This window comes from Choloepus didactylus, chromosome 3 (genome assembly GCF_015220235.1).
Source record: "Choloepus didactylus isolate mChoDid1 chromosome 3, mChoDid1.pri, whole genome shotgun sequence".
NCBI classification, from domain to species: Eukaryota; Metazoa; Chordata; class Mammalia; order Pilosa; family Megalonychidae; genus Choloepus; species Choloepus didactylus.
The window spans coordinates 133,944,642-133,954,906 of NC_051309.1; the positions used below are offsets into that span (position 1 = coordinate 133,944,642).

General features: G+C 42.4%; 1 pseudogene; it reads right to left on the reverse strand.

The window, feature by feature from the left end:
- Positions 1-543: 543 nt before the first annotated feature.
- On the reverse strand, positions 544-4,104 carry LOC119530441 (annotated as a pseudogene).
- Positions 4,105-10,265: the final 6,161 nt, after the last annotated feature.

Here is a 10,265-nt window from a genome sequence, read left to right on the forward strand (position 1 = left end):
AAACATTAAAAACAATGGTTATACCCAGTATGAGAGCGGGAGATGGTGTGGGGCCACTTTCCCACACTATTGTTGAAATAGAACCTTGCTATTTGGCAATATGTATCAAAATAAAAATTCCTCTTTTAAACTAGCCATTCTCACTTGGGCAATTTATACAAAGGAAATTATTTTAAAAAGGCTCAAAGATGTCTATATAAGGATTTTCATTGAAGTATTGTTTATAACAACAGTTTTATCTAAATGTCATTTATAGCACTAATTAATTTATGGTATATCCTTTCAGTGGAATGCTATGTGGTTAATAATGTATACCTATGTTAGGATAGCTGTCCACCATATATAGATATTGGCTGGGTGCACTTTATCAACAGTACATGACAAGGTAGGGCTCTCAGCCCCTCCCCTTCTTTATCTAGGAGAGAAGCTGTGGAGGATGGGTGTTTCTCAGTGTTGGAGGATCGAGTTGGGGCAAGAACTCACCAGCAGCTGACTGCCCTTCTTCCCCTCATGTTGTTGCTGGGACTGGTGGGCCAGGGGCTCTTACTCATTAAAGGCCATGTAGACCATAAGGTCCACCACCTGTTGCTATAGCCAAATTCATTATCATAAAGAAATGAGCTTGAGAAGGTGGTCATTGAGGGCAGTGCCAGCCCCAGCATCAGAAGTGGAAGACTGGGTGTCACGTTATAGTCGCAGGAGACATCCTGGCCCTCAGTGTAGCCCAGGATGCCCTTTAGGGGGCCCTTGGGTGCCTGCTTCACTACCTTCTTGATGTCATTGTATTTGGCCACTTTCTCCAGGTAGCAGGTCAGAACCACGATGGATACATTGGAAACGGGGATGTGGAAGACCATGCCAGTGAGCATCACAATCACCTCCAGGATGACCTTGCCCACTGTCTTGGCAGCGCTGGTAGACGCAGAGATGATGTTCTGGGCAGCCCCATGGCCACAATGCTACATTTACCCAGACGGGCCATCCACAGTCTTCTGTGTAGCAGTGATGGCATGGACAGTGGTCATAAGTCCCCACGATGCCAAAGTTGTCATGGATGACCTTGGCCAGGGGGCCAGGCAGTTGGTGGTGCAGGGAGCATTGCTGACGATCTTGAAGGAGCTGGGGATGGTGGTATATAGGCTGTATTGGCTAGGGGTGGTGAGGTCTATCGGGGTTTGTCGATTATAGGACAGGTTCCTCTAGGGGGATGTGAAGCACCGCCAAGTCCTTTAAGTTTTAGGCTGTTGCTAGTAGTACTCTGGCGAACATTTTGGTTTGTTAAATGTCTAGGTTTAGGGCTAAGCATAGCGGGGTACCTAATCCCAGTTTGGGTCTTAGCTATCGTGTGTTCGGGTTTATTAAAGTCACTTTCGTTGTTTATTTTATTTTGACTGTAGCTTTTTACGGCTTAGTTTTGGTTTAACTTTATTTGTCTAGTTACCTTAAACACGTTTTACACCGGTGAATAGTAATTTGGGTTAATCGTATGACCGCGGTGGCTGGCACAAAATTTACCAACCCTTGTGTGTTAGCATAACTAAGTCAAACTTTCGTTTATAGTTTAATTTTTATCACTGCTGTTTCCCTTGGGGGTGTGGTTGAGCAAGGTGTTGTGAGCTACATTGGGTTTGTGGGCTTGATACCTGCTCCTTTCGGTCTGGTGGACCTAAAGGGCATTCTCACTGGGGCGTGGATCCTTGCATGTGTAAGTTTACTAAGAACTAATAGTAAGGTCAGGACCAAAGCTGTGTGTTTATGGAGTTGTGGTGGACTCATCTAGGCATTTTCAGTGCCTTGCTTTGTGTTTAAGCGACATTAACCTGTGTGACACATCCCATTGAGGTTCGGTTGCGGTCTAGGGTGAGTTTCCCTGTGGCAAAATTCCGAGGTGCATTGGTGTCGGTGGTATTGCTGGGGCGGAAAAATTTTTATTAGAATTTAATTATAATTTCATCAAGGCATAGACTTTTTTCACAGTAGAAATTTCAAAATGCTTGAGTGCTATGTCAGTATTGGCGTAAATGGAAATATTGCTATGATAGAAATAAAAAATAGGAGTGTAGTTGCTTGCTAAAGCACTTGTGCTATTGTCCTGCTTTTGGCGTTTGACAGGACGGAGGGTAGTACGAGGATGCGGTTGCAAGTATGGGGGGTAGGAGGGTTTGTTGAGCATGCGTGTGCGTGTGCGTGTGCGTGTGCGTCGCTTCGTGTGTATGTCCTGCGACCATTGAATAAATACTCTGTGACCATTAACTCAGACTTTTCCGCGACCATTAAACGGATGTCCTGTGACCATTAAATAGATTTCCCGGCTCCACTGACTGACAGTGGTTCTGTGGGCTGCACATGTTGACCGCGTCGACCCTTCAATTTAGGTCCGGCTGCAAGTTAACTGACTGCTGCGAGGCCTATACCTAGGCCATAGCTGAGTGATAGCTATCCCTCCCCCCCCAAAAAAAGATACCAAATGTATGACACCGCAGTTATGTGTGATCATGGGCTGATTAGTCATTAGTCCATCGAGATGTCTTATTTGAGGGGACCGAATGGGCGAATATTAAGGCCATGGCCCTGAAGAAAGAACCAGATGCCAGGTATAGTTCCATTATAGAAACCCCCACGATTGATGGGCCCGGAGCGAGAAGAGGGGTACTTATAGGGTGGGTTGCTGGTTTCTCGAAGCTTGCTAGTTAAGGAAAGATAAGGGGAGGGGTAAGCATGGTGACTGGGACTGATTTCAAGGGATGTGCTATGTACAACCAAGAATTTAATGTACTATGTAATGTAAATAATATGTAGTATATAGATGATATCCATGGGGAATATAAATGTATGCACAATAAAGCATAGGGCCGTTCCCGTGCCCAACTAGGTGCAGGAACAGGTGGGATGTCTTAATACTGGTATAGCACATTGGGGTTATGGCTATTATGTAACCAACCAGGGGGTAGTTTAATGAGAATTTCAGCTTTGGGAGCTGATGGTGGGGTTAGTAGCGACCTTCTCCTTGAAGTGCCCTTGGAAGCGTGTGTTTCATTTCTGGCTTACAAGACCAGTGTAATTTATTAAACTACAAGGGCTGTTATCATTTTATCAAGTTGTTTCAATTAGGCCTGCTGCGGGTATTAGGATTAGAATGATGGAGAAGTATGAGATTGATGCCAGTTGGCCAATGATGGTGAATGGGTGTTCCACTGGTTGTCCTCCAATTCGTTTTAGGATTAGTAGGTTGGCTACTAGTATTCAGAATAGGCATTGGCTGATTGGTCAAAACATCAGACTTCGTTGTTGCTGTGTGGAGTATAGGGATGATTATTAGCACTAGGATAGAGCAGATAAGGGCTAGGACACCTCTAAGTTTATTGGGGATAGAGCGTAGGATGGCATAGGCAAATAGGAAATATCATTCTGGTTTAATATGTGGTGGGGTGCTGAGTGGGTTTGCGGGGATGTAGTTGTCAGGGTCTCCCAGGAGATCTGGATAGAATAGTACTAGTGTTAGTGTGATGAGGGTTATGAGGAATAGGCCCAGGATATCTTTTACGGTGTAGTATGGGTGGAATGGGATTTTGTTGGAGTCCGATGAGATGCCTAGTGGATTGTTTGACCCAGTTTTGTGTAGGAAGAGTGTGTTAGTACGAGGACTAGGATGATAAATGGGAGAATGAAATGGAAGGTGAAGAAGCGGGTCATACTTCTCATGGTTCACGCCCATCACAAACGGGGAATCGGCCAAAGGGGCAGAGATGATGACCCTTTGACACTACCCTTCAAATGAGCCCCAGCCTTCCCCAAGGTCATGAAGACACCAGTGGACTCTACAACATATTCAGCACCAGCATCACCCCATTTGATATTGGTGGGATCTCTCTCCTGGAAGATAGTAATGGGGCTCCCATTGATGACAAGCTTCCTGTTCTCAGCCTTGATGGTGCCTCTGAACTCGCCATGGGTAGAATCATGCTGGAACATGTAAACCATGTAGTTGAGGTCAGTGAAGGGGTCATTGATGGCCACAACCTGTACTTTGCCAGAGTTTACAGCAGCCCTGGTGACCAGGGGCCCAATACGGCCAAATACATTTATTCCACCCTTCACCACCATGTCTCAGAGATTCAGCTAGCACTGCACAAAAAGATGCAGCTGTGTGTCAAGTGGGGAGGAGCAGAGCGCCTGTCCACAATAGGACCTGTTTCACCAAGTGAAAACAACAATAGAATGCTATGTACAGTTTAATCCTACTTCTGCCTATTTTTAAAAGTTTGTATACATACATACAAAGAAATTAAGAAAGATCCTCCAAGATGTTAACAATGGACTGATCTTTCATTTATTTTTTATACTTCTCTGTATGCCTTTAATTTTTTAATGGCCTTTAATTACTTTTATTATCTAAGAGAAAGTATTTAAATATAAATACCTAACATTCCATCCTCAAGGATTTCACATTTGTATACACAGGCATATTTTCCCAAGCTGGAATGTGAGTTGCCTACCAATTCTAGAATTTACAGAATTGATAGAGCCTAGAAAGCTTTGTGTCCACCTCTCTCCTCAAAAAATCCAAAGCCCCATCCCAGGAAGAAGGCAAAGAATCCAGAAAAGTCCTGCCTCCCTGTCCTCCAGTGAGCCAGCTCCTTCAGTCCTTTCCTCAGCATTTAAGATAAATCAGATCCCTGTAACATGGTCATTTCTCTTGAGCAGGGAAGGAACTAAAGTTTATTGGAGACTCCCATGTTCCAGGCACTCCACTGGTGGAGTAGGTATTATCAGACTGCTTTGGTCTAATATTACTGTTCCTAAATCACACAGATAGAAATTGGCAGAGCCGTGGTTCAACTCTAGTCATCTGGTTCTAAAATTCATGCTATTTTCATGGGTTCTTTACTGTCCATTTTTGTGTATTTGTATTTCACCAGGATACAGATTCCTGTTTTAGTGTGAAAAAGTTTGCATCTAAAAATTTGCATTTAATTAGGTCTTCCTTAGAAGAAGCCTACAGTGGGCACATTTCTCATGTGCTCACTGACTTCTTTAACTGGCTAGAGACCTATCCTTTCATCCATCCATCCGTCCATCCATCCATCCTTGCATGCATCATCTCCATCCATCCATCTAATATTTATTAAGAGCAATAGAGTTTACACAGACATAGGGGACTGGTGGTTTGATGGGCTGAGCCCTCTACCACGGGACTTGCCCTTGGGAAGACTGTTGCTGCAAAGGAGAGGCTAGGCCTCCCTATAATTGTGCCTAAGAGCCTCCTCCCGAATGCCTCTTTGTTGCTCAGATGTGGCCCGCTGTCTCTAGCTAAGCCAGTTTGGCAGGTGAAATCACTGCCCTCCCCCACTATGTGGGATCTGACACCCAGGGGAGTAAATCTCCTGGCATCTCCCTGGCAATGTGGAATATGACTCCCGGGGAGGAATGTAGATCCAGCATCATGGGATGGAGAACATCTTCTTGACCAAACGGGGGATGTGAAAGGAAATGAAATAAGCTTCAGTGGCAAAGAGATTCCAAAAGGAGCCAAGAGGTCACTCTGGTGGGCACTCTTACACACAATTTAGACAACCCTTTTTAGGTTCTAATGAATTGTAATAGCTAGCAGGAAATACCTGAAACTACAACCCAGAACCCTTGAATCTTGAAGACGATTGTATAACAATGTAGCTTATGAGGGGTGACAATGTGATTGGGAAAGCCATATGGACCACACTCCCCTTTGTCCAGTGTATGGATGAATGAGTAGAAAAATGGGGGCAAAAAAAAAAAAAAGGCACCCAGTGTTCTTTTTTACTTTAATTGTTTTTTTTTTTTCACTTTAACTTTTATCCTTATTATTTGTAATGAAAATGCTCAAAAATTAATTTTGATGATGAATGCACAACTATATAATGGTACTGTGAACTGAATGTATACTTTGAATGACTGCATGGTATGTGAATATATCTCAATAAAATTGAATTTAAAAAAAAAAGAGCAATAGAGTTTAGAGTTTAAGACCATGGACCAAGGAACCAAACCAACTGGGTTCAAATTGTGATCACTTACTAGCTATGGGACCATGGATAAGTTGCTTAAATACTTTGTCTCCATTTCCTGTAAAATGAAGATAGTAACAGTAGCAACCTCATAAAGTTTTTGTGAGCTTTAAATGAATAAATCACTGTAAAGTACCTAGAGCAGTGGGTGAAAGCACATTGTTTTCATCACTATCATTAATACCGTGTGGTGGGCATTGGGCCAGACGCTGGAATTCCAATAGTGAACAAGACAGGGTTTCTGCCTCTAAGGAGTATATAGTCTAGTGGGAGAGACGGACACACATGCCAAGAAACAGAATGCTATGGGGGCAGTGCAGGAGAGGATGGGTGTAGAGAATCAAAAGATATTTGGGGCTTCTCATACTGCTGTGACACCTGTTGTTAGGTCCCTCCGTGACCCCCCTGACACCTGCTTGCACAAGATAAACAGCTTCTCCCTTTCCTCCCTGCATCCCGCCCAGGTTCACACCTCCACAGAAGTCAAATACAGACTCCCCAGTCCCCACTCTTACTTGACCAACCGCTGCTGCTCCACCCGCACATTAGAAAGGCACAGCCCCAAGTCCACTGTAACCTCCTGCTCCCGGCCTGTGTGGTTGAGCCTGTGTGTGAGCCTGTGAGGCTTGTGAGTTTTGCAACTCTGTCTTGATAGTCCCTTGATTTCTTTTTTGCCCCTAAAATATCCAGTATTAGTGTATTCTGAAATAATGTTTTGTTCATCACAACATAGTGTATTCTTAATTTTGGTCTTCAATCAGTGCATACCTTTGGTTCTTTCTATGTGAAATATGTGTCTTTAGACCTAAAGATTCTCATTCTATTTTGATTCCCTTTGAAAGTGAATCAAGGGTGTTTGCTGAAATGGTTGCCACTTTCCAGTCGAGGTTCAAATCCTGTTACCTATATTTAACTTCAAAAGCACTCTTGCAGGTTTATCATAACACCTTTGGTGTTTCTCTGTTGGCTTCTGCTTGCTTTCTGTTTTTTTGGTGTTAACATCCTCCATAGAGTATTTTTGGCAACAGAGCTTGTTTGAATCAGCCTCCTTTTCATTTCTGAGACAAACCAGTGATTCATCTTTATTACGGGAGCCACGTTCACAAACACGGCTGTTACTATTTTGTATCATTGGGGTTTGAGACAGATCAAAGAACTTTCTCCAGGAACATTCAACTTTCCAACTAGTTCTTCACTGTTGTTGCTGTCAACAGCTCCAGGAAGAGTGTGAGTACAGGTTCAGGTCCCCTTGGCCGTCTCTGACACCATGCCTGCTTCGGGGTGTGGGTGGGCTGGGGAGGAAGACAGGCTGGAAAGTTGAAGCTTCTTGGGCATTGAAAAGTAACAAAATCATATTCCTTACTGTGTTTCACAGTAAGGAATAATATCTAGGAATAATATCACCTAGATTTTATTCCTGCCAAAAAAACATTTAACCTGAATCTAATCACATGGTAACAATCAGACTCATCCAAATTGAGAGACATTCTGCAAAACAGCTGGCTTGAACTGAAGGGGACCCTGCAGGTCTTTGGGTCCTTGTCCAGCTATATGACTCGTCACACTTGTTTGGTTGCAAAGGAAAATGATTTAATAGCCAACAGAGGCCAGGACCTCATGGTCTAAGAGCTGCCTCTCCAAAGAACTGCAAGAATCAGGTTTATATGTGTTATTTGAATCAAAGAGAATTGGGGAGGAACAAAGGAAAATCAGGGAGATGACATTTATGGACTCTTTGGCAAATGAGAGAAGTCAGGGATTGTAATCAAAAGTTTAAGGGGATGAAGTATAGTTTCCTATTTGGGTTTGCTAAAATGTAACTAAGATACATAGGGGTAATCATTGGTCAGGAAACCTTTGATTAAGGCCTGGAAGTCTGTTTACTGTTCAGGTTGACCAATTCTCCCTTTGGCAGAAGGTCAGCTATAGCTGGGAGAGGTTAAAGATAACAGTATAGTGTTATCATCTCCGCTGGGGACTAGGGAACTTAATTACAGTGGGCTTTTACAAAGATTAACACAGTGTTCCTGTCATCAAAGCTAGGAACTTAGAGACCTGGTTGCAGGGGTGACACTGGACAAAGGCAGTGGATTCTCTGCCTGATGCACTCAAATGACCAATTCCTGAGACACCAGGATTTCAAAGAAAGAAAGTTTATTGCTAGGCATGAAGCAGGAGATCAGATGGTCTGTTGGCCCCCAAATCTGCCTCCCCGAACTGCAGTAATTCTGATAGTTTGAGATGGGCAGGTTTTAGGATATTGAGTACAATGGCCCCAGATGATGTAATTAGAGTGATCTAATTATTGAGTATGCACAGGTTGATTACACACTTATTCACAGAATGAATGTTAAGAAAATGGTGGCCTTAATATGATGATGGGTGTGATTTCTAGTATTATAATGAAGTATAGGTGACTTGTAGGTTAAAGTCTAAGCTACTGCATGTCAGGTGGCCCATTTTGGTTAGACCCGGGTTTGGTTATCAAGATAACCTTGGAATTGGGGTGGGTTAGCTCTGGGATGACCCAAGACCCTTCATTAATAAACATTAGGGGCTGTCTTTAGTGATCTCAAGACTCCAAAGTTGAAAAACCAGATAAAAGGGGTACAAGTGAGGGTCAGTCCAAGGTTTTCACAATCACAAGGGCACAAGATAAAGGCTCTACAATCATTATCAGAGATCAAGGCAGCTGGATGACAGTTCAGAGATTTCAGGTATTTCACTCTGTCTACTCTAATATACCAGAAAGTAAACAAAGGAATATCTATATAATGATTTAGTAATTATAATCATTCCTTAAATCCTAACTTCTTGGTTACAGGGGCTCTTTCAGAACTCTTCAAATATATCAATGCATTACAAAACAAATCAAAAGGCTGGGGATTGTTCCGGGTTGGTTCTTAAAATGTAGGTCCTGGATAAGCAGCATCTGCACCATGAAGGAGCTTATTGGAAATGTGGAATCTCGGATCCACCTCAGACCTACTGCATCAAAAGCTCTGGTGGGGCAGGAGCAGTGATCTGTGTTTTAATGAACCATTCAAGAGACTCTGATGCACAATAAAGTTTGAGAAGCACAGTTCCAGATTAAAAGACTTTAAAGAGATGTGATAACTAAATGCAAGGTGTGATCCTTGACTAGATTCAGAGTTGGGGGCAGGGTCAGCCATAAAGGATGTTATTGGGACAATTGGGTAAATTTGAATATGAACTGTACATTAAATCAGAGCTTCGCAGAATTGAATATGCACACAAATCACCTGGAAATGTTTTAAATGCAGATTCTGATTCAGTAGGTCTGGGGTGGGGCCTGAGAGTCTTCGTTTCCAACAAGCTCCTAGTGGAGATGCTGGGTGCTGCTAGCCCTGGGGCCACACTTTGAGTAACAAAGTATTAAATAGTAGTATTATTTCAATGTCAAATTCCTAAGAGTTATAATCATAGTTGTGGAGGAAAAGCCTTTGTTCTTAGGAGAGTCATGTTAAAGAATTTAGAGATGAAGTGCCATATCTACAACTAAATCTTAAATGATTCAGCAAAATATATAAGCAGATGGAGAGATCAGATAGATGATAGATAGAAAGCAAACATAGCAAAATGTCTGTGTAGCCAAGGAACATGGACAAAGGCTAAATGGGTGTTTATTCTATCATTCTTGCAAGTTTTCTGTAAGTTAGAAATTTTTTAAATAAATAGTTGACTGGTGTCATGGATGGATGAATGGATGGGTGGATGGGTGGATGGGTTGATGGAGGAGTGGATTTCTATTATCTCTAACAAACTGAGGTTAAACTCCTTAGGAATATGTTCCAGTTGAGGAAGAACAATTCTCTTGATCCTCTTTATTTTTTTTTTTCATAACTTATCTGTTCTTATTAGATTATCATTCCCCTTTCACTATTTGCTGTCTATTGCTAGGTCCCCTACATTCTACAATATAAACCATTTATTTTACATTTTTCCCTGTGTTCACATTTGTGGTAACATACAGTATTTCTCTTTTTGTGCCTGGCTGATTTCACTCAGCATTATGTCTTCAAGGTTCATCCATGTTGTCATATGTTTCACAACATCGTTCCTTCTTACTGCCACGTGGTATTCCATTGTGTGTATATACCACATTTTATTTATCCACTCATCTGTTGAAGGACATTTGAGTTGTTTCCATCTCTTGGCAATTGTGAATATTGCTGCTATGTACATTGGCATGCAGATATC